This window comes from Triticum dicoccoides, chromosome 2A (genome assembly GCF_002162155.2).
Source record: "Triticum dicoccoides isolate Atlit2015 ecotype Zavitan chromosome 2A, WEW_v2.0, whole genome shotgun sequence".
NCBI lineage: Eukaryota > Viridiplantae > Streptophyta > Magnoliopsida > Poales > Poaceae > Triticum > Triticum dicoccoides.
Genome location: NC_041382.1, coordinates 407,347,051 through 407,369,159, shown reverse-complemented (window position 1 = coordinate 407,369,159; position 22,109 = coordinate 407,347,051).

The window sequence follows — 22,109 nt, the reverse complement described above, 5'->3', positions numbered from 1 at the left end:
GTGGCCACGATCGGCCATGGTGCTGTGAATGAGGTGCCACGATCCCCTATGAACAGGAGGAGGAAGAAAACAAGGGCGATTTGGGCTGGGCTGCCACTATAAACTTACGACCCAAATAGCATAGTAGGTTTCAACTGTTTACCCCTTTTCTAATTTCTTTTATAATGCTTCAACTCTGTTTCCTATTTCTTTTTGCTAGCCTTGCTTAGAATGAAACTTTGCAGATAAATTCTAGTCAACACTACATGGTTTCACAAAAAGTTTGAGGTAAATTGGAACTGTTCAAATTTACCTTCGAATTTAAATATGTTTATTTAATGTTGGCTACTATTTTAAATAGGTTAAGGTTAGTTCATTATTCCAAAAGATGTCGGTTCCTACATGACAATTACCTAATGAATATTTGCAACTCGTCGAACATTTTTGTTTTATAGTTTGCAAAAAAAATTGACATGCAATTTAATTATGAATTCAAACTAGGTTTTGATCAAGTGAGGTTTAGCCAAATAATTGTGATGACATGGCATCATTAGTGTGTGGTTACTATAACTTAATTATCCGAGCGTCACAATTATCCTCCACTACAAGAAATCTCGTCTCGAGATTTAAGAGGTAGAGTTAAGCAGAAGGAATTGGTTACGAAATTCGAACGAGTCTTCTCAGTCTTGGTTGCTCTTCTCGAAGAGGTCAATCCATTACGTTGATGTCTTCATTCCTCTGCTTTCGTAATGGCTACGGAAATGCCGTAATAGGTAGGTATGGTGGCTGTTTTGAGGAAGGTATATGGTGGGTGTATGATACCAGCGAAAAGTGCATGGTATTAGAGAGGCTAGCAATGGTGGAAGGGTGAGAGTGCGTATAATACATGGACTCAACATTAGTCATAAAGAACTCACATACTTATTGCAAAAATCTACAAGTTATCAAAGCGGAGTATTACACGCATGCTCCTAGGGGGATAGATTGGTAGGAAAAGGCCATCGCTCTTCCCCGACTGCCACTCATAAGGAAGACAATCAATAAATAAATCATGCTCCGACTTCGTCACATAATGGTTCACCATACATGCATGATATGGGAATCACAAACTTCAACACAAGTATTTCTCAAATTCACAACTACTCAACTAGCATGACTCTAATATCACCATCTCCATATCTCAAAACAATTATCAAGTATCAAACTTCTCATAGTATTCAATGCACTTGTATGAAAGTTTTTATTATTGCCATGTTGTTCTAAAGGACTCTCAAAATAATATAAGTGAAGAATGAGAGAACAATTATTTCTATAAAATAAAGCCACCGCCATGCTCTAAAAGATACAAGTGAAGAACTAGAGCAAAAACTATATAGCTCAAAAGGTATAAGTGAAGCACATAGAGTATTCTAATAAATTCCAAAGCGTGTGAGTCTCTCTCGAAAGGTGTGTACAGAAAGGATGATTGTGGTAAACTAAAAATCAAAGACTCAAATCATACAATACGCTCCAAGCAAAACACATATCATGTGGTGAATAAAAATATAGCTCCAAGTAAAGTTACCGATAGACGAAGACGAAAGAGGGGATGCCTTCCGGGGCATCCCCAAGCTTAGGCTTTTTGGTGTCCTTGAATTTTATCTTGGGGTGCCATGGGCATCCCCAAGCTTAGGCTCTTGCGACTCCTTGTTCCATAATCCATCAAATCTTTACCCAAAACTTGAAAACTTCACAACACAAAACTCAAAATAGAAAATCCCGTGAGCTCCGTTAGCAAAAGAAAACAAAACACAACTTCAAGGTACTGTAATGAACTCATTCTTGATTTATATTGGTGTTAAACCTACTGTATTCCAACTTCTCTATGGTTTATAAACTCTTTTACTAGCCATAGATGCATCAAAATAAGCAAACAACACACGAAAAACAGAATCTGTCAAAAACAGAACAGTCTGTAGTAATCTGTAGCTAACGCAAACTTCTGGAACCCCCAAAATTCTAAAATACATTGCTGGACGTGAGGAATTTATCTATTAATCATCTGCAAAAATAATTAACTAAATATCACTTTCCAAGTAAAAATGACAGCAGTTCTCGTGAGCGCTAAAGTTTCTGTTTTTACAGCAAGATCAAAAAGACTTTCCCCAAGTCTTCCCAACGGTTCTACTTGGCACAAACACTAATTAAACACAAAAAACACAACCAAAACAGAGGATAGATAAAGTATTTATTACTAAACAGGAGCAAAAATCAAGGAATAAAAATAAAATTGGGTTGCCTCCCAACAAGCGCTATCGTCTAACGCCCCTAGCTAGGCATAAAAGCGAAGATAGATCTAGGTATTGCCATCTCTTAATTTTTTTGCGGAGTCATGCTCGAATCCGGGAGGTTCTTTATGTTTCCCTTCATATTCGGAAATATTTAAATCTAAAGAGTCCAACCACTTATTACAAAGAGTGATCAACATGTTCATGCGGTGAAGATTCCTGCTAACAATCTTAAGAGGTTCAAGAGATTTTTGTAATATTTTTGTTACTTCGCAAATTTTCTCAAAAACTTGGGTTTCTTCCTGGGTATGATGAGGCACCTTTTGTTGAGGTAGTGTTCCCACTATTCCCTCTATAATTTCATGCGCAATAACAGGATCAATTTCAATAAAATTTCCTTTGGCAACGCAGTCCAAGAGTTGTCTATGAGACATATTTAGTCCAACATAAAAATTGCGAAGCAAAATTCTAAAATTCACCTCTAGGGTGCAATTACGATAAGATTCCATCATCCTAAACCAAGCATATTTTAAGTTTTCTCCTTGTCTTTGTTTGAAGTGAAGAACCTCAAACTCAGGAGACAAAGGAGCGGATAAAGGACTAGCCATAACGACAAAGCAAGCGGAAAAGAGGCGAACGGAAAGAGAGAGGGGAAAAGAGAGGGCAAATAAAATGTAAAGGGTGAAGTGGGGGAGAGGAAAACGAGAGGCAAATGTCAAATAATGTAATGCAAGGGATAATGGTTTGTGATGGGTACTTGGTATGTCTTGACTTGGCGCAAATCTCCCCGGCAACAGCGCCAGAAATCCTTCTTGCTACCTCTTCAGCAATGCGTTGGTTTTCCCTTGAAGAGGAAAGGGTGATGCAGTAAAGTAGCGTAAGTATTTCCCTCAATTTTTGAGAACCAAGGTATGAATCCAGTAGGAGATCACTCTCAAGTCCCACGCACCTACACAAACAAATAAGAACCTCGCAACCAACGCGATAAAGGGGCTGTCAATCCCTTCACGGTCACTTACGAGAGTGAGATTTGATAGATATGATAAGATAATATTTTTGGTATTTTTATGATAAAGAGATATAAAAGATGCAAAGTAAAATAAATAGCAATAGATACAACTAAGTATTGGAATATTAATATGATAGAAGATAGACCCGGGGGCCATAGGTTTCACTAGTGGCTTCTCTTAAGAGCATACGTATTACGGTGGGTAAACGAATTACTGTCGAGCAATTGATAGAATTGAGCATAGTTATGAGAATATCTAGGTATGATCATGTATATAGGTATCACGTCCGAGACAAGTTGACCGAAATGGTTCTGCATCTACTACTATTACTCCACACATAGACCGCTATCCAGCATGCATCTAGAGTATTAAGTTCAAGAGAACAGAGTAATGCTTTAAGTAAGATGACATGATGTAGAGGGATAAACTCATGCAATATGCTATAAACCCCATCTTTTTATCCTCGATGGCAACAATACAATACATATCGGTTCCCTTTCTGTCACTGGGATCGAACACCGCAAGATTGAACCCAAAGCTAAGCACTTCTCCCATTGCAAGAAAGATCAATCTAGTAGGCCAAACCAAACTGATAATTCAAAGAGACTTGCAAAGATAAACCAATCATACATAAAAGAATTCAGAGGAGAATCAAATATTGTTCATAGATAATCTGGATCATAAACCCACAATTCATCAGACATCGACAAACACACCGCAAAAGAACATTACATCGAATAGATCTCCAAGAAAATCGAGGAGAACTTTGTATTGAGATCCAAAGAGAGAGAAGAAGCTATCTAGCTAATAACTATGGACCCGTAGGTCTGAAGTAAACTACACATCACCGAAGAGGCCATGGAGTTGATGTTGAGGCCCTCCGTGATCGATGCCCCCTCCGGTGGAGCTCCGAAAAAGGCCCCAAGATGGGATCTCTCGGGTACAGAAGGTTGCGGCGGTGGAATTAGGTTTTCGTGGTGCTCCTGGATGTTTGGGGGGTACGTGGATATATATAGGAGGAAGAAGTACGTCGGTGGAGGAACGGAGGGCCCACAAGGGTGGAGGGCGCGCCCAGGGGGGTAGGCACGCCCCTGCCTCGTGCCTTCCTCCCTTGTTTCTTGGCGCACACTCCAAGTCTCCTGGATCATGTTCGTTGAGAAAATCACGTTCCCGAAGGTTTCATTCCATTTGGACTCCATTTGACATTCCTTTTCTTCGAAACCCTAAAATAGGCAAAAAAAAATAGCAATTTTGGCTGGGCCTCTGATTAGTAGGTTAGTCCCAAAAATGATATAAAAGTGTAAAATAAAGCCCATTAACATCCAAAATAGATAATACTATAGCATGGAGCAATCAAAAATTATAGATACGTTGGAGACGTATCATGGACCAATAGGCAAAGTTCTCGTCCATCGGTGGCTACCGGAATGTCATCAACAATAGTAACATGGTCTTGCTGACATAATTGTACTCTGAGGTGCTTACATAAGCACGAGAATATTACTGCTTAGATCATATATATCACCAGAAAGGTCAAACCAAACAATGGAACGGAAAATATGATTATCTAATTAAACCAAGCAATGGAAAAGGAAAATGTGTTTAAACACATATTTTAGGGATATATCCTTCCCAGGGGCAAGCAGAGCATGATAACCATGCCATGATATGAAGTAGAAAACCCTTTAGGTGAGGGGAGAGAAATTTCATGACATTACCCATACAATGGTGTTTGGATAATTGAGTAGGAAAATTTAGCATTGTGCTTCAAGTGTTTTTATTAAAAATCGGGGTACCACATACATGCTTAGAGATAGCATCGGCACGGTCTTCAAGTAAAGGTCAGACTTGGATACTCAAAGGATTCATCAGGAACAACTTATATAATAAGTCTTACAATTTCCTCATGGAAGAATGGCTAACCTTGGTAAAGAGGATACTATATCAATAGGTCATCCGGCCAGGTGTGCTAGGCATGACATCATCTTACTGGGTCATATAAAGACCAATGTTATAACTCTTGGAAATATGTTCCAACCATCATATCTGACCAAGATTCAGATCTGATTGGTGTTAGGTTACCTCAGACTCAACATGCTTGAGAAGAAAAGGTGCGACATAATAGACGAGATGACATTGTTAGATTCTCGGAAATGAACTATGGAGGTGAGTTCTGAAACAAGATTTCATCATTAAACCAAGGAAAGGGGTGAGGGGTGGCTTGTGGACTCAAAGACAATTCCTCGAGATTTCCAAAAATATGGATTCACACAATTAAGTGAACAAGGTGATAGCATTGGACACACCGAAGTATATAATGAGTTATGTTCGATGAGAACATCCACAATTAAATATTGAACAAAAATGCACCTGGAAACATGGACCAAGTAGGACGATCAAAGTTAGAATGGTGATTTGAAACTATCGTCCATTCACTTCAAAACAATAGAGTTGCTAGAGATATTAAATTCTCACAATAGAGATCACTCAACACGGGGCCAAGAAAGAATGGTGATGGCGAGAAGCATCACTGCATCAAGAATTTCTTAAGAGGTGGTGAAATTCTCACAACATTCTTGACATACAAGTCAGTAATACTCCAAGGTAGAATCATAACATAAGTTGGATAAAAAGGACCTCTAGGTACAACACAAAACAGGAACAAGTTTGTGTTGGGGGGAGGCAAGAATGTTGTCAATGATAACACAAATCATGGAGGGGCAAGGATGGTATTCTCATCAAGAATTCAATTGGTATCCTGGAAGGAGTCAAAATGTTGATGATGATCACGACAAATTTTGTTGAGAGGCTCCATGAAGATGCAATCGCTCGGCGACGACATCAAGCCAAGGGAATTGTGAATCAAAAGGCTATTATAACCATAGATAAGATTCCATCTCAGAATTCAGAGTTGTCTCTCAAGACAAACAATATGATGGTGAAAGTTTGATGTAAGCTTAGAGCATTGTCGGGATTGTGTCCCGAGGATGAAGGACATAGGTAGAATGGTTAAGCAGTCAGCCTGACGATGATGGTGTAGTCAATCAGCTGGGAATGATATGATCGAGTACAAACTCGTAAGCAATGAAGATTACTAAGAGTTGTTGAATTGCAGTGCAGACTCGATTCAGCTGGCGGTGTCTAGATTCCGCAAAATGGCTTGAGGCCATGAAATTTGAGATGGGATCCATTTATGATAACAAAGTGTGGACTTTGGTTGACTTGACCGATGATCGGCAAGCCATAGAGAATAAATGGATCTTCAAGAAGAAGACTGACGCTGACGGTAATGTTACTGTCTACAAAGCTTGACTTGTTGCGGAAGGTTTTTGACAAGTTCAAGGAGTTGACTACGATGAGACCTTCTCACCCGTAGCGATGCTTAAGTCCGTCCGAATCATGTAGCAATTGCCGCATTTTATGATTACGAAATTTTGGCAAATGGATGTCAAAACTGCATTCCTTAATGGATACCTTAAAGAAGAGTTGTATATGGTGCAACCAGAAGGTTTTGTCGATCCAAAAGGCACTAACAAAGTGCGTAAGCTCCAGCGATCCATTTATGGACTGGTGCAAGCATCTCGGAGTTGGAATATACACTTTGATAGTGTGATCAAAGCATATGGTTTTTACAGACTTTTGGAGAAGCCTGTATTTACAAGAAAGTGAGTGGGAGCTCCGTAACATTTCTGATATTATATGTGGATGACATATTGTTTATTGGAAATGATACCGAATTTCTGAATAGCATAAAAGGATACTTGAATAAGAATTTTTCAATTAAAGACCTCGGTGAAGCTGCTTATATATTGGGCATCAAGATCTATAGAGATCGATCAAGACGCTTAATTGGACTTTCACAAAGCACATACCTTGATAAAGTTTTGAAGAAGTTCAAAATGGATCAAGCAAAGAAAGGGTTGTTGCCTGTGTTACAAGGTGTGAAGTTGAGTAAAGACTCCAAACCCGACCACGGCAGAAAATAGAAAGAGAATGAAAAGTCATTCCCTATGCCTCAGTCATAGATTCTATAAAGTATGGTATGCTATGTACCAGAACTATTGTATACCTTAGCATGATTTTGGCAAGGGAGTACAATAGTGATCTAGGAGTAGATCACTGGACAGCGGTAAAAATTATCCTTAGAGGACTAAGGAAATATTTCTCAGTTATGGAGGTGATAAAAGAGTTGATCGTAAAGAGTTACGTCGATGCAAGCTTTTGCCACCAATCTAGATGACTCTAAGTCTTGATCTAGATACATATTGAAAGTGGGAGAAATTAGCTAGATAGCTCCGTGCAGAGTATTGTAGACGTAGAAATTTGCAAAATACATACGGATCTGAATGTTGCCGAGCCATAGACTAGACTTCTGTCACAAGCAAAACTTGATCACTCTTTGGGTGTTAATCACATACCGATGTGAACTAGATTATTGACTCTAGTAAACCTTTTTGGTATTGGTCACATGAAGATGTGAACTAATCACATAAAGATGTGAACTATTGGTGTGAAATCACATGACGATGTGAACTAGATTATTGACTCTAGTGCAAGTGGGAGACTGAAGGAAATATGCCCCAGAGGCAATAATAAAGTTGTTATTTATATTTCCTTATATCATGATAAATGTTTATTATTCATGCTAGAATTGTATTAACTGGAAACTTAGTACATGCGTGAATACATAGACAAACAGAGTGCCACTAGTATGCCTCTACTTGACTAGCTCGTTAATCAAAGATGGTTAAGTTTCCTAACCATAGACATGAGTTGTCATTTGATAAACGAGATCATATCATTAGAGAATGATGTGATTGACATGACCCATCCGTTAGCTTAGCACTATGATCGTTTAGTTTATTGCCATTGCTTTCTCCATAACTTATACATGTTCCTATGACTATGAGATTATGCAACTCCCGAATACCGGATGAACACTTAGTGTGCTATCAAATGTCACAACGTAACTGGGTGATTATAAAGATTCTCTACAGGTGTCTCCGATGGTGTTTGTTGAGTTTGCATAGATCGAGATTAGGATTTGTCACTCCGATTGTCGGAGAGGTATCTCTAGGCCCTCTCGGTAATGAAGATCACTATAAGCCTTGCAAGCAATGTAACTAATGAGTTAGTTGCGGGATGGTGCATTACGGAACGAGTAAAGAGACTTACCGGTAACGATATTGAACAAGGTATGATGATACCGACGATTGAATCTCAGGCAAGTAACATACCGATGACAAAGGGAACAACATATGTTGTTATGCGGTTTGACCGATAAAGATCTTCGTAGAATATGTAGGAACCAATGTGAGCATCCAGTTTCCGCTATTGGTTATTGACCGGAGATGAGTCTCGGTCATGTCTACATAGTTCTCGAACCCGTAGGGTCCACACGCTTAACATTCGATGACGATCGGTATTATGAGTTTATGTGTTTTGATGTACTGAAGGTAGTTCGGAGTCCCGGATGAGATCATGGACATGACGAGGAGTCTCAAAATGGTCGAGACATAAAGATTGATATATTATTGGATGACTATATTCAGACACAGGAATGATTCCGAGAACATAAAGATTGATATATTGGGTGGCGGCGCGCGAAGGCGAGTGGCGGAGGCAGGGCGCACATCTGTGCGCGACCTAGGAGCAGCGTGCTCGACCGCGGACGCGACTAGGGGCGCGGGGAGCACGCCCACAATGCAGTGACCGCGAGCTCGCGGGAGCTCGAGCGCGAGGTGATGCGGCGGCCTACGGTGCAAGGTAAAAATAAGTGGGAAGGAGGAGGCTTGGTCGTGTTGCTCACAGCGAGGCCGAAGAAGAACTCGAGGAGGTTGGGGCTACCCCGTAGCGGCTGAATCGGGCGAGCGAAGCATGACGACTGTGGGTGAAGACGACAGTCGATGGCGAGCGTGCAGGTCCTTCTATGTCCAGTCCAGTCGGCGTAGGCGTCGGGCTCGGCGAGGTGGTGCTCCAAGACACACTGGAGCAGTGAGGGGCAACAAGGGCCATGACTGTGCCGAGGAGGCGGCAATGGCAAAGCTTGGCAGTGTGCGAGGAAGGAGAAAGTGGCGCGAGGGGGAGGGGATTATGAGGCTAGGGTTCGCCGGGCGTCGGGGGGTGGGGGCGTCTTGTAGGCGGACATGGGGCCGGATCGTTGGCACGTGGCCACGGCCGGGCCTGGTGCTGTGGATGAGGTGCCACGATCCCCTATGAACAGGAGGAGGAAGAAAACAAGGGGGATTTGGGCTGGGCTGCCACTGTAAACTTACGACCCAAATAGCATAGTAGGTTTGAACTGTTTACCCCTTTTCTAATTTCTTTTATAATGCTTCAACTCTGTTTTCTGTTTCTTTTTGCTAGCCTTGCTTAGTATGAAAGTTTGCACATAAATTCTAGTCAACACTACAGGGTTTCACAATAAGTTCGAGGTAAATTGGAACTGTTCAAATTTACTTTTGAATTTAAATATGTTTATTTAATGTTGGCTACTGTTTTAAATAGGTTAAGGTTATTTCATTATTCCAAAAGATGTTGGTTCCTACATGACAATTACCTAGTGAATATTTGCAACTCATCGAACATTTTTGTTTTGCAAAAATAAAATTTTGACATGCAATTTAATTATGAATTCGAACTAGGTTTTGATCAAGTGAGGTTTAGCTAAATAATGGTGATGACATGGCATCATTAGTGTGTGGTTACTATAGCTTAATCATTCGGGCGTCACACCTATTTTGGCACCTTTTACGTATGGCTAGGCATGTTTTGAACCGTATCCAGGAGAGGGTGGTCGCACATGATAAGTATTTTGAGTGCAAGGAGGATACCCTTGAAAAGATTGTCCTCTCTTCTTATCAGAAATGCAATGCAGCTATTCAGATGCTTGCATACGGAGTTCCCGGTGATCTCATTGATGGATACGTCCGTATGAGCGAGTCCACATGCCTAGAGTCCATGTATAGGTTCTGCAAGGCTGTGATAGTAGTGTCTGGCCCTGAGTACTTGAGACAGCCAAATGCTACGGATACAACCTGCTTGTTGGCGATGGATGGCAGCAGAGACTTTCCGGGGATGCTTGGTAGCATAGATTGTATGCACTGAGAGTGGAAGAACTTTCCTTCTGCTTGGCAGGGCTGGTATAGGGGCCATGTCAAAGCTTGCACGTTCATACTCGAGGCCGTGACTTCACAAGATCTCTGGATTTGGCACTCTTTCTTTGGCATGGCCGGATCTCACAATGATATCAACGTGCTTCAATGCTCTCCAGTGTTTTCAAGGCTTGTCGAAGGCAACTGCCTAGAGGTCAATGTTAACATCAATGGCCCCAACTACAACAAAGGATACTATCTAGCTGACGGTATCTATCCTCAGTGGACTACTCCGGTGAAGACAATCTCCAACCGTGTAGGTGTTGGTGAACATAGTATTTCAAAAAAATTCCTACGATCATGCAAGATCTATCTAGGATAAGCATAGCAACGAGCAGGGAGAGTGTGTCCACGTACCCTCATAGACCGAAAGCGGAAGCATTTAGTAACGCGGTTGATGTAGTCGAACGTCTTCGTGATCCAACCAATCCAAGTACCGAACATACGACACCTCCGCGTTTGGCACATGTTCAGCTCGATGACGTCCCTCGAGCTCTTGATCCAGTTGAGGCTGAGGGAGAGTTCCGTCAGCACGACGGCGTGGTGGCTGTGATGATGAAGTTACTGGCGCAGGGCTTCGCCTAAGCACTACGAGGATATGACCCAAGTGTGTAACTGTGGAGGGGGGCACCGCACACGGCTAAGAGAAACTTGTGTGTCCTAGGGGTGCCCCCCTCCCACGTATATAGAGGGGGGAGGAGGAGGCCGGTCTAGAGAGGGCACACGCCATGGGGATTCCAACTACGATTCCCAATCCTAGTTGGAGTCCCCTTCCATCCAAGAGAGGGAGAAGGAGGGAAGGAGGAAAAGGGGAGAAGGAAAGAGGGGGCACCCCCCTAGTCCAATTCGGACTGGCCATGGGGGGGCACGGCCTCCCTTGTGACCCTCCTCTCCTTTCCACTAGGGCCCATGAAGGCCCATGAACTTCCCGGAAGGGGGGGGGGCGGTAACCCCCGGTACTCTAAAACTTACCCGAAACGACCCGAACCATTCCGGTGTCCGAATGTAACCTTCCAATATATGAATCTTTACGTCTCGACCATTTCGAGAATCCTCATCATGTCTGTGGTCTCATCCGGGACTCCGAACAAACTTCGGTTCATCAAAACACGAAACTCATAATACAAATCGTCATCGAACATTAAGCGTGCAGACCCTTCGTTCTGACCAAACGTTCTATTCCCCGTGGATCCAAGTCCACTGCTTCTGTCGGGAAGTATCCCAGATACTCTTTTCTTTCCTTGGTGCAATACTGTGAAAAATGTCCTCCTTCTCCACATGAATAACATGCATTGGAGTAAAATCTGTTGAGGCTTTCTCCATCAAGGTCTTCAACACTTTCCTTAATCACATGGTCTTTCATAACTTCTTGGAGGGCTTATTTCATTCCTTCTTCCCGCTTCTGAATAGTTTGTTGCACCATGGGGTAAATGTAACACTGAGTTGGGTAGTGGGTGGTTCCTTCACACAAGAAACAAGTCACCTGACTAGTTGGGCATTCCTCAGCTAGGTGTTTCTCCTCACCAGAGGGCATCCATCCTTGTGTTCCTCCTGGGTGCGTCCTATTTCTCCGCAAATCTTGCAGGCACAAGGTTTATTTCTTGGGGTATCATGGTGCTTCCGGATAAGACGAGATCTTGTCAGAGTCTTCTTGAATTCTTCCCGAGTCCTTGCTCCATTCCATCCCTGTATAGCTTGATGCATCTGCCACCATGTTGCAGCACTTCCTTCAAAGTACTGAAGAGCGTACGATACTTCATTCTTCCTTGAAATCAAATTGCTCCCGAAGTGATTCTCCATGTTCTGAATCCATATCTCTACTTCCGGCTGGGTTTTCGGTCCAGAGAATACCAGTCCAACTTCATTCATCATCTACTGGGTTCAAGGGTTTTAGGGTGAGATAAGAGAGAGGTGAGGAGGGATACACACAATACAAACAATAGTTTTGAAGAAACGAGTTTTATTTTGTGGCTGTCGAAAAAACATCAAACAAATAATAGCTCACAATCATCGCATCTAATGTAAGTGTATGATAGGGGTTTGGTCCTCTAACGGTTGAATAATTCTTCTGATTCTTCAAGTCGTCGGAGTCTTCAACTGGTGTAGCTTCAACTCTTCTAATGCATGGTCAAATCATGTTTACTCTGAAATGGTCATCGGTTATCCGATACCTTGTCCTTCTTGGAGCGGATTCGGTTGATCCTCCGTGTGGTCAAAAGGGAAAGGGGTATATTCTAACTATTTGAGGTAAGAGAGGATATTTGATAAAATCAGAAAAGATGAGAAGTAATGGATTCTTTCGAAAATAAAGTTTTAGAGATTTCCTGTCCTAGGGGCTTTCTAGTTTCTAGGGTCACGTCCTATAGTCAACATGTGCTCTGATACCATATTTGTAGCGACCCGACCTCAGACGGTCAAGCCTCTGTATATCTGTGCCATCCCTGGATCAGTATGCTGGCACACACAGTACATCAATGTATATATCAAAATGCAATCACATGTATAAATAACGTAAAACTGATATATACCTCATAAGTGTCAGCGGAAACAAACAATCGGGTGTGGAGTCCCATCAACGCCATCGGCAGGTTGAGTGTAGACCGTAACCCTGTACCGTACTCTTACTCGTCGGAAGGAACATATCTGCAACATGAGACGTTGCAGCCGTGTAGGTCAGTACATTGAATGTACCAGCAAGATCACTGTAAGGAAAACAAATGATAAACTATATTATATGCAATATGGCTTTGTGGCTCTGTATCTGAGTTTTGATTGCATAAAAGCTGGTTTTATTTTCCCTACATCAAAAGAATTAACCAGAGTCTGTACTATGGAGTTTTCTATCATGACATGGTTCCGCCAACCGATGTCTCATAGCCCAAATCATCATAAGTTACCCACAATTAAGTTATCAGTCCGGTGTTGAGAGTTCCGGGATAGATCCAAGTCCAGAGGCTCAAATTGTCGTAACCGGGGACACGGCTAATCGATTAGGTTTTAACCCTCTACAGAGGTTTGCACACTTTACCCGCATGTTTCGATCCCTCCCTTTACATTCTCGCACTTCAGGGTGTTTGAGAACAAGATGACCGAAACATGGTCTTCCAAAGAGTTCCTCTGACCACTGTCCGGTGCTCATCCAATCCTACCGTAGTTCTACATCTGCTAGCACCGTCCGAGCCAGAGTCACCACTAAGGTCAACCAAGCCAGAGCCCATAGTGACTTGCGGTTGCACATGTAAGCTTCCGGGCATGAAGTATTCTTCCGTCTCTTTGAGTCTGGGTGAGGCTTTCCGCAAGATGTAATGGCGCTTCTCCATGCATCCCAGCCAACCACTGGTTTCTCTAGGGTGCCCGTCAACCGTCCTTCACCCAGTAGTGTGTATTGAATTCTTGTCTCGAGTCTCTAAATCTTAAGGAGTCCTGAAGATGTAGTCCTTGCCGGTGCCATCATGAAGTTGTCGCCATTGACGTAGAGTCCTCCTTTACTCCACTCTCATGCACTCATACCAAACCCCGTCTACTATAGCGTAGCATTAAAACTATATAACGTCCCGGGCTTGATGACATGGAGATGGGTTCCTACCTCATGCATCTACTCAACTACAAGAAATCAATATCACTACTAGAGGGATTACTAAAAAGGTGCTACTACATGCAAATAAAATATAGGTATGAAAAAAACATGGTCAAAGTGAACTTGCCTGGTATTACTTGATGAAGATAATAATGCTCTCGGAATCTTTGATAAACTATCCGTCACTCCGTTGAAAATCTATATAGTCAAACATAGCATTCATATAAGCAAACATACCAGCAGGAAATTCTAACACTCAAATAAACCAACAAATAGATTGCAAAACAACAAGGCACACCAAATAAGAACAAAGGAAAACTACACAGCAAAACTACTAAAGAGAACTCTAAGACATAACACAAAACAATTTTGTCCTAAGCAAAACTTAACAAAGAAAATACTAAACTAATAACTTCAACAGAAAATAAAATTTAAATCATAAAGTATTTTTCATAAAGTTTTATTAGCAAAAAGAAACAAATAAAAAGCTTTTATGAAACACTAGCTATGACCTAAACAAGTTTTCGAACAAAACTAAAGAAAATAATTTTTTATAATAAAATAAAATTGTCTACTTTTCAATAACATAAGCCAAACTAAAATTTTGCAAAAAAATAATAATACAAAAAGGTTTATAGTTAAAAACAAATAAATACTAAGGGAAAAGAAAATAACACTAAACTATATAAAACAATACTATTTTTCCTAAAATCATAATTTAAAATAAACTAAAAATAAAATACTCAACACTAATGGATAGGCAAAGGTCCTAGTGACCAGGAGCAAAAAGAATCAATAAAAAATATTTTATAAAACTCAAACTAGAGCTAAGATAGTGTTTGAATCATATTTTAAGTAATTCAAATTTAAACTACTCAAATTTTAAAACTAAGTATCCAGAAAGAAACTTCAACAAATTTGTGACACAAAGCAAAAAGAATCACTCAATTCGGATCTAGAACTTAAAAGATATAAAGAATCTAAAAACATAACTATTCTGTTATTTTTTGAAACAAAAACTAAATAAATATCAAAACAGGCACGTGCTACGTGGCCTACTGCTATTGGGCTAAACTGGTGGGCGATCCATAACTAAACGGCGCTCGGCCGAAAACTAACTAAACCGCGCACGTATGAAATAAAAGAAACCGGTCGGCTAAACCGATCTGGACTAAACCTTAAAAACCGTAAATAAAACCGAACTAAAAAAAGATAAACCTAACCGTTCATCCATCTAATCTATAACGTAGATTTAGAATCAGACGGAAGAGGGGAAGTGGAGAGCTCACCGCGGGGAAGGTCGACGGCGAGCGGATCGGACGTCGTCGGCAGCGGCGCTCTGATCGTCGGCGGGATCCGGCGAGAGTACGGGCGGACGCGGCGTTCGACGGCGAGTCCAGCGATGGTCGAGATGGTGCCATAGTTGGACGGATGAGGTCGGCGGCGAGGTCGAGGCGGCGGTGGCGTTCGAGCGTCGGCGGTGGCGGCGCTCTGGTGGGTTTCAGGCTTGGGTGAGGGCACGAGGAGATGCAGACGAGCGAGGGGAGTGCAGAGATGGTCTCGGGAGGCGGCGAGGGGGTTGGAGTAGCTCGGTGGGGCGGCAATGGCGCGGCGGGGGCGCTCGGCTCCGGCGAGCAGTTGAGAAGGAGGCGGGGGTTCTCGGATGGGGCTTTGGGGCGAAATCGGTCGAGGGGCGGGAGGTATATATAGGGGAGGGTGCTTGGAGAAGGGGGCGAGGGGATTCGTGATCCCGAGAAGATCGGGATTCCGGCAGCGGCGGCGCGACTTGGCATGGGGGATTCGGGCGTCTGGCGCGGAGCTGGGCTGGCAGGCTCGGGCGCGCTAGTGGGCTGCGACATTGCTGGGCCTGTTGGCCTAGCCGCACGCTGGGGCTTTTTTTCCTTCTTTTTTTTGAATTAAGGCAGAGAGGGAACAAAACTAAATATAGAAAAACATATAGTATTTTTATATAGGACATATATATATATCAATTAAATCAGAAAAATAAACCCTACAACGTGAACATTTTTCCAGAGGAAAAAATCCAAACTAAAAGAAAACATTTTTTATATAAATTCCAAATATACTCCAATTTGAATTCAAAAACTTTTGGCATTAATTTCTCCTGAATTTTTGGAGTGTCATGTTAGCTCCTCTCATACTTTTAAACAAGTATTTATCAGGGGTATATGAAATAAATTTCGAATGCCAAGTTGAATCCAAATTCAAATAAAATTCAAATGTCTCTAAAATTTCCAAATGCCACTCAATTTCACACAATCAGTCACACAAAAATCAAACAAACATTCATAAATATTTGTTTAATATAACATTCCAAAATTTAGAATTTTGGGATGTTACAGAAAATCTCTATGTCTCCCTCATTGACTTGATCGCGGATGGAATTGAAGCGTCTCTTGATGTGCTTGCTTCTCTTGTGAAATCTGGATTCCTTTGCCAAGGCAATTGCACCAGTATTGTCACAAAAGATTTTCATTGGACCCGATGCACTAGGCATTACACCTAGATTAGATATGAACTCCTTCATATAGACTCCTTCATTTACTGCTTCCGAAGCAGCTATGTACTCTGCTTCACACGTAGATCCCACCACGACGCTCTGCTTGGAACTACACCAACTGACTGCTCCACCATTTAATATAAATACGTATCCGGTTTGCGACTTAGAGTCATCCGGATCAGTGTCAAAGCTGCATCGACGTAACCGTTTACGACGAGCTCTTTGTCACCTCCATAAACGAGAAACATATCCTTAGTACTTTTCAGGTATTTCAGGATGTTCTTGACCGTTGTCCAGTGATCCACTCATGGATTACTTTGGTACCTCCCTTCTAAACTAATAGCAAGGCACACATCAGGTCTGGTACACATCATTGCATACATGATAGAACTTATGGCTAAGGCATAGGGAATGATTTCCATTTTCTCTCTATCTTCTGTAGAGGTCGGGCATTGAGTCAGACTCAACTTCACACCTTGTAACATAGGCAAGAACCCTTTCTTTAACTAATACATTTTGAACTTCTTCAAAACTTTATCAAGGTATGTGCTTTGTTAAATTCCAATTAAGCATCTTGATCTATCTCTATAGATCTTGATGCCCAATATATAAGCAGCTTCACCGAGGTTTTTCATTGAAAAATTATTATTCAAGTATCCTTTTATTCCATTCAGAAATTCAGTATCATTTGCGATCAACAATATGTCATCCACATATAATATCAAAAATGCTACAGAGCTGCCACTCACTTTCTTGTAAATACATGCTTCTCCAAAAGTCTGTATAAAACCATATGCTTTGATCACACTATCAAAGCGTATATTCCAACTCCAAGAGGCTTGCACTAGTCCATAAATGGATCGCTGGAGCTTGCACACTTTGTTAGCACCTTTTGGATCGACAAAACCTTCTGGTTGCATCATATACAACTCTTCTTTAAGATATCCATTAAGGAATGCAGTTTTGACATCCATTTGCCAAATTTCATAATCATAAAATGCGGCAATTGCTAACATGATTCAGACAGACTTAAGCATCATTGCGGGTGAGAAGGTCTCATCGTAGTCAACTCCTTGAACTTGTCGAAAACCTTTCACAACAAGTCGAGCTTTGTATACAGTAACATTACCGTCAGCGCCAGTCTTCTTCTTGAAGATCCATTTATTCTCTATTGCTTGCCGATCATCGGGCAAGTCAACCAACGTCCATACTTTGTTCTCATACATGGATCCCATCTCAGATTTCATGGCCTCAAGACATTTCACGGAATTTGGGCTCATCATCGCTTCCTCATAGTTAGTAGGTTCGTCATGGTCAAGTAACATGACCTCCAGAACAGGATTACCGTACCACTCTGGTGCAGATCTTACTCTGGTTAACCAATGAGGTTTGGTAGTAACTTGATCAGAAGTTTCATGATCATCATCATTAGCTTCCTCACTAATTGGTGTAGCAATCACTAGAACTGATTTTTGTGATGAACTACTTTCCAATAAGGGAGAAGGTACAGTTAGCTCATCAAGTTCTACTTTCCTCCCACTCACTTCTTTCGAGAGAAATTCCTTCTCTAGAAAGGATCCATTCTTAGCAATGAATATCTTGCCTTCGGATTTGTGATAGAAGGTGTACCCAACAGTCTCCTTTGGGTATCCTATGAAGACACATTTCTCCAATTTGGGTTCGAGCTTATCAGGTTGAAACTTTTTCACATAAGCATCTCAGCCCCAAACTTTAAGAAACGACAACTTGGGTTTCTTGCCAAACCACAGTTCATATGGTGTCATCTCAACAGATTTCGATGGTGCCCTATTTAACGTGAATGCAGCCGTCTCTAAAGCATAACCCCAAAACGATAGCGGTAAATCAGTAAGAGACATCATAGATCGCACCATATCTAATAAAGTGCGGTTACGACGTCCGGACACACCATTACGCTCTGGTGTTCTAGGTGGCGTGAGTTGCGAAACTATTCCGCATTGTTTCAAATGAAGACCAAACTCATAACTCAAATATTCACCTGCACGATCAGATTGTAGAAACTTTATTTTCTTGTTATGATGATTTTCCACTTCATTGTGAAATTCTTTGAACTTCTCAAATGTTTCAGACTTATGTTTCATTAAGTAGATATACCCATATCTGCTTAAATCATCTATGAAGGTTAGAAAATAATGATACCCGCAGCGAGCATCAACACTCATCGGACCGCATACATCAATATGTATTATTTACAATAAGTCTGTTGCTCGCTCCATTGTTCCGAAGAACGGAGTCTTAGTCATCTTGCCTATGAGGCGTGGTTCACAAGCATCAAGTGATTCATAATCAAGTGATTCCAAAAGCCCATCAGCATGGAGTTTCTTCATGCGCTTTAGACCAATATGATGTAAACGGCAGTGCCACAAATAAGTTGCACTATCATTATTAAACTTGTATCTTTTGGCTTGAATACTATGAATATGTGTATCACTACTATCGAGATTCATTAAAAATAGACCACTCATCAAGGGTGCATGACCATTAAAGATATTACTCATATAAATAGAACAACCATTATTCTCTGATTTAAATGAACAACCGTGTCACATCAAACAAGATCCAGATATAATGTTCATGCTTAACGCTGGCACCAAATAACAATTATTTAGGTCTAAAACTAATCCCGAAGGTAGATGCAGAGGTAGCGTGCCGACGGCGATCACATCGACTTTGGAACCATTTCCCACGCGCATCGTCACCTCATCCTTAGCCAGTCTTCATTTAATCCATAGCCCCCGTTTCGAGTTGCAAATATGAGCAACAGAACCAGTATCAAATACCCAAGTGCTACTACGAGCATTAGTAAGGTACACATCAATAACATGTATATCAAATATACATTTCACTTTGCCATCCTTCTTATCTGCCAAATACTTGGGGCAGTTCCGCTTCCAGTGACCAGTCCCTTTGCAGTAGAAGCACTCAGTCTCAGGCTTAGGTCCAGACTTGGGCTTCTTCACTTGAGCAACAACTTGCTTGTCGTTCTTCTTGAAGTCCCCCTTCTTCCCTTTGCCATTCTTCTTGAAACTAGTGGTCTTGTTGACCATCAACACTTGATGCTCCTTCTTGATTTCTACCTCTGCAGCCTTTAGCATTGCGAAGAGCTCGGGAATTGTCTTATCCATCCCTTGCATATTATAGTTCATCACGAAGATTTTGTAGCTTGGTGGCAGTGATTGAAGAACTCTGTCAATGACACTATCATCAGGAAGATTAACTCCCAGTTGAGTCAAGTGGTTGTGGTACCCAGACATTCTGAGTATATGTTCACTGACAGAACTATTCTCCTCCATTTTACAGTTGTAGAACTTATTGGAGACTTCATATCTCTCAATCCGGGCATTTGCTTGAAATGTTAACTTCAACTCTTCGAACATCTCATATGCTCCATGACGTTTAAAATGTCGTTGAAGTCCTGATTCTAAGCCGTAAAGCATGGCACACTGAACTATCAAATAGTCATCAGCTTTGCTCTGCCAGATGTTCATAACATCTGGAGTTGCTCCTACAATAGGCTTTGCACCTAGCGGTGCTTCCAAGACGTAATTATTCTGTGCAGCAATGAGGATAATCCTCAAGTTATGGACCAGTTCGTATAGTTGCTACCATCATCTTTCAACTTAGCTTTCGCTAGGAACGCATTAAAATTGAAAGGAACAGTAGCACGGGCCATTTATTTACAACAACATAGACATGCAAAATACTATCAGGTACTAAGTTCATGATAAATTAAAGTTCAACTAATCATATTACTTAAGAACTCCCACTTAGATAGACATCCCTCTAGTCATCTAAATGATCACGTGATCCATATCAACTAAACCATGTCTGATCATCACATGAGATGGAGAAGTTTTCAACGGTGAACATCACTATGCTGATCATATCTACTATATGATTCACGCTCGACCTTTCGGTCTTAGTGTTCCGAGGCCATATATGCATATGCTAGGCTCGTCAAGTTTAACCTGAGTATTCTGCTTGTGTAAAACTGGCTTGCACCCGTTGTATGTGAACGTAGAGCTTATCACACCCGATCATCACATGGTGTCTCGGCACGACGAACTGTAGCAATGGTGCATACTCAGGGAGAACACTTGTACCTTCAAATTTAGTGAGATATCATCATATAGTGCTATCGTCGAACTAAGCAAAATAAGATGCATAAATGATAAACATCACATGCAAACAGAATAAGTGATATGATATGGCCATCATCATCTTGTGCCTTTGATCTCCATCTCCAAAGCACCCTCATGATCACCATAGTCACCGGCTTGACACCTTGATCTCCATCGTAGCATCGTTGTCGTCTTGCCAACTATTGCTTCTACGACTATTGCTACCGCTTAGTATAAAGTAAGGCAATTACATGGCGATTGCATTTCATACAATAAAGCGACAACCATATTGCTCCTGCCAGTTGCCGATAACTATTACAAAACATGATCATCTCATACAACAATTTATATCATCACATCTTGACCATATCACATCACAACATGCCCTGCAAAAACAAGTTAGACGTCCTCTACTTTGTTGTTGCAAGTTTTACGTGGCTGCTATGGGCTTCCAGCAAGAACCATTCATACCTACGCATCAAAACCACAACGATTTTTCGTCAAGTGTGCTCTTTTAACCTTCAACAAGGACCGGCGTAGTCAAACTCGATTCAACTAAAGATGGAGAAACAGACACCCGCTAGCCACCTATGTGCGAAGCACGTCGGTAGAACCAGTCTCATGAACGTGGTCATGTAATGTCGGTCCGGGCCACTTCATCCAACAATAATGCCAAATCAAAGTAAGACGTTGCTGGTAAGTAGTATGACTATTATCGCCCACAACTCATTGTGTTCTACTCGTGCATATAACATCTATGCATAGATCTCGCTCGGATGCCATTGTTGGTGAACGTAGTATTTCAAAATTCTTCCTACGATCACGCAAGATCTATCTAGGAGAAGCATAGCAACGAACGGGGAGAGTGTGTCCATGTACCCTCATAGACCGAAAGCGGAAGCGTTTAGTAACGCAGTTAATGTAGTTGAACGTCTTCGCGATCCAACCGATCCAAGTACCGAATGTACGACAACTCCGTGTTCAGCACAGGTTCAGCTCGATGACGTCCCTCGACCTCTTGATCTAGTTGAGGCTGAGGGAGAGTTCCGTCAGCACGAAGGCATGGTGACGGTGGTGATGAAGTTACCGGTGCAGGGCTTCGCCTAAGCACTACGACGATATGACTGAGGTGTGTAACTGTGGACGGGGGCACCACACACGGCTAAGAGAAACTTGTGTGTCCTTTGGGGTGCCCCCTCCCATGTATATAAAGGGGGGAGGAGGAGGCCGGCCAAGAGGGGGAACGCGCCATGGGGAGTCCAACTAGGATTCCCAATCCTAATTGGAGTCCCCTTCCATCCAAGAGAGGGAGAAGGAGGGAAGGAGGAAGAGCGGAGATGAAAGAGGGGGCGCCGCCCCCTCCCTAGTCCTATTCGGACTGTCCATGGGGGGGAGCTCCCTTGTGGCCCTCCTCTCCTTTCCACTAGGGCCCATTAAGGCC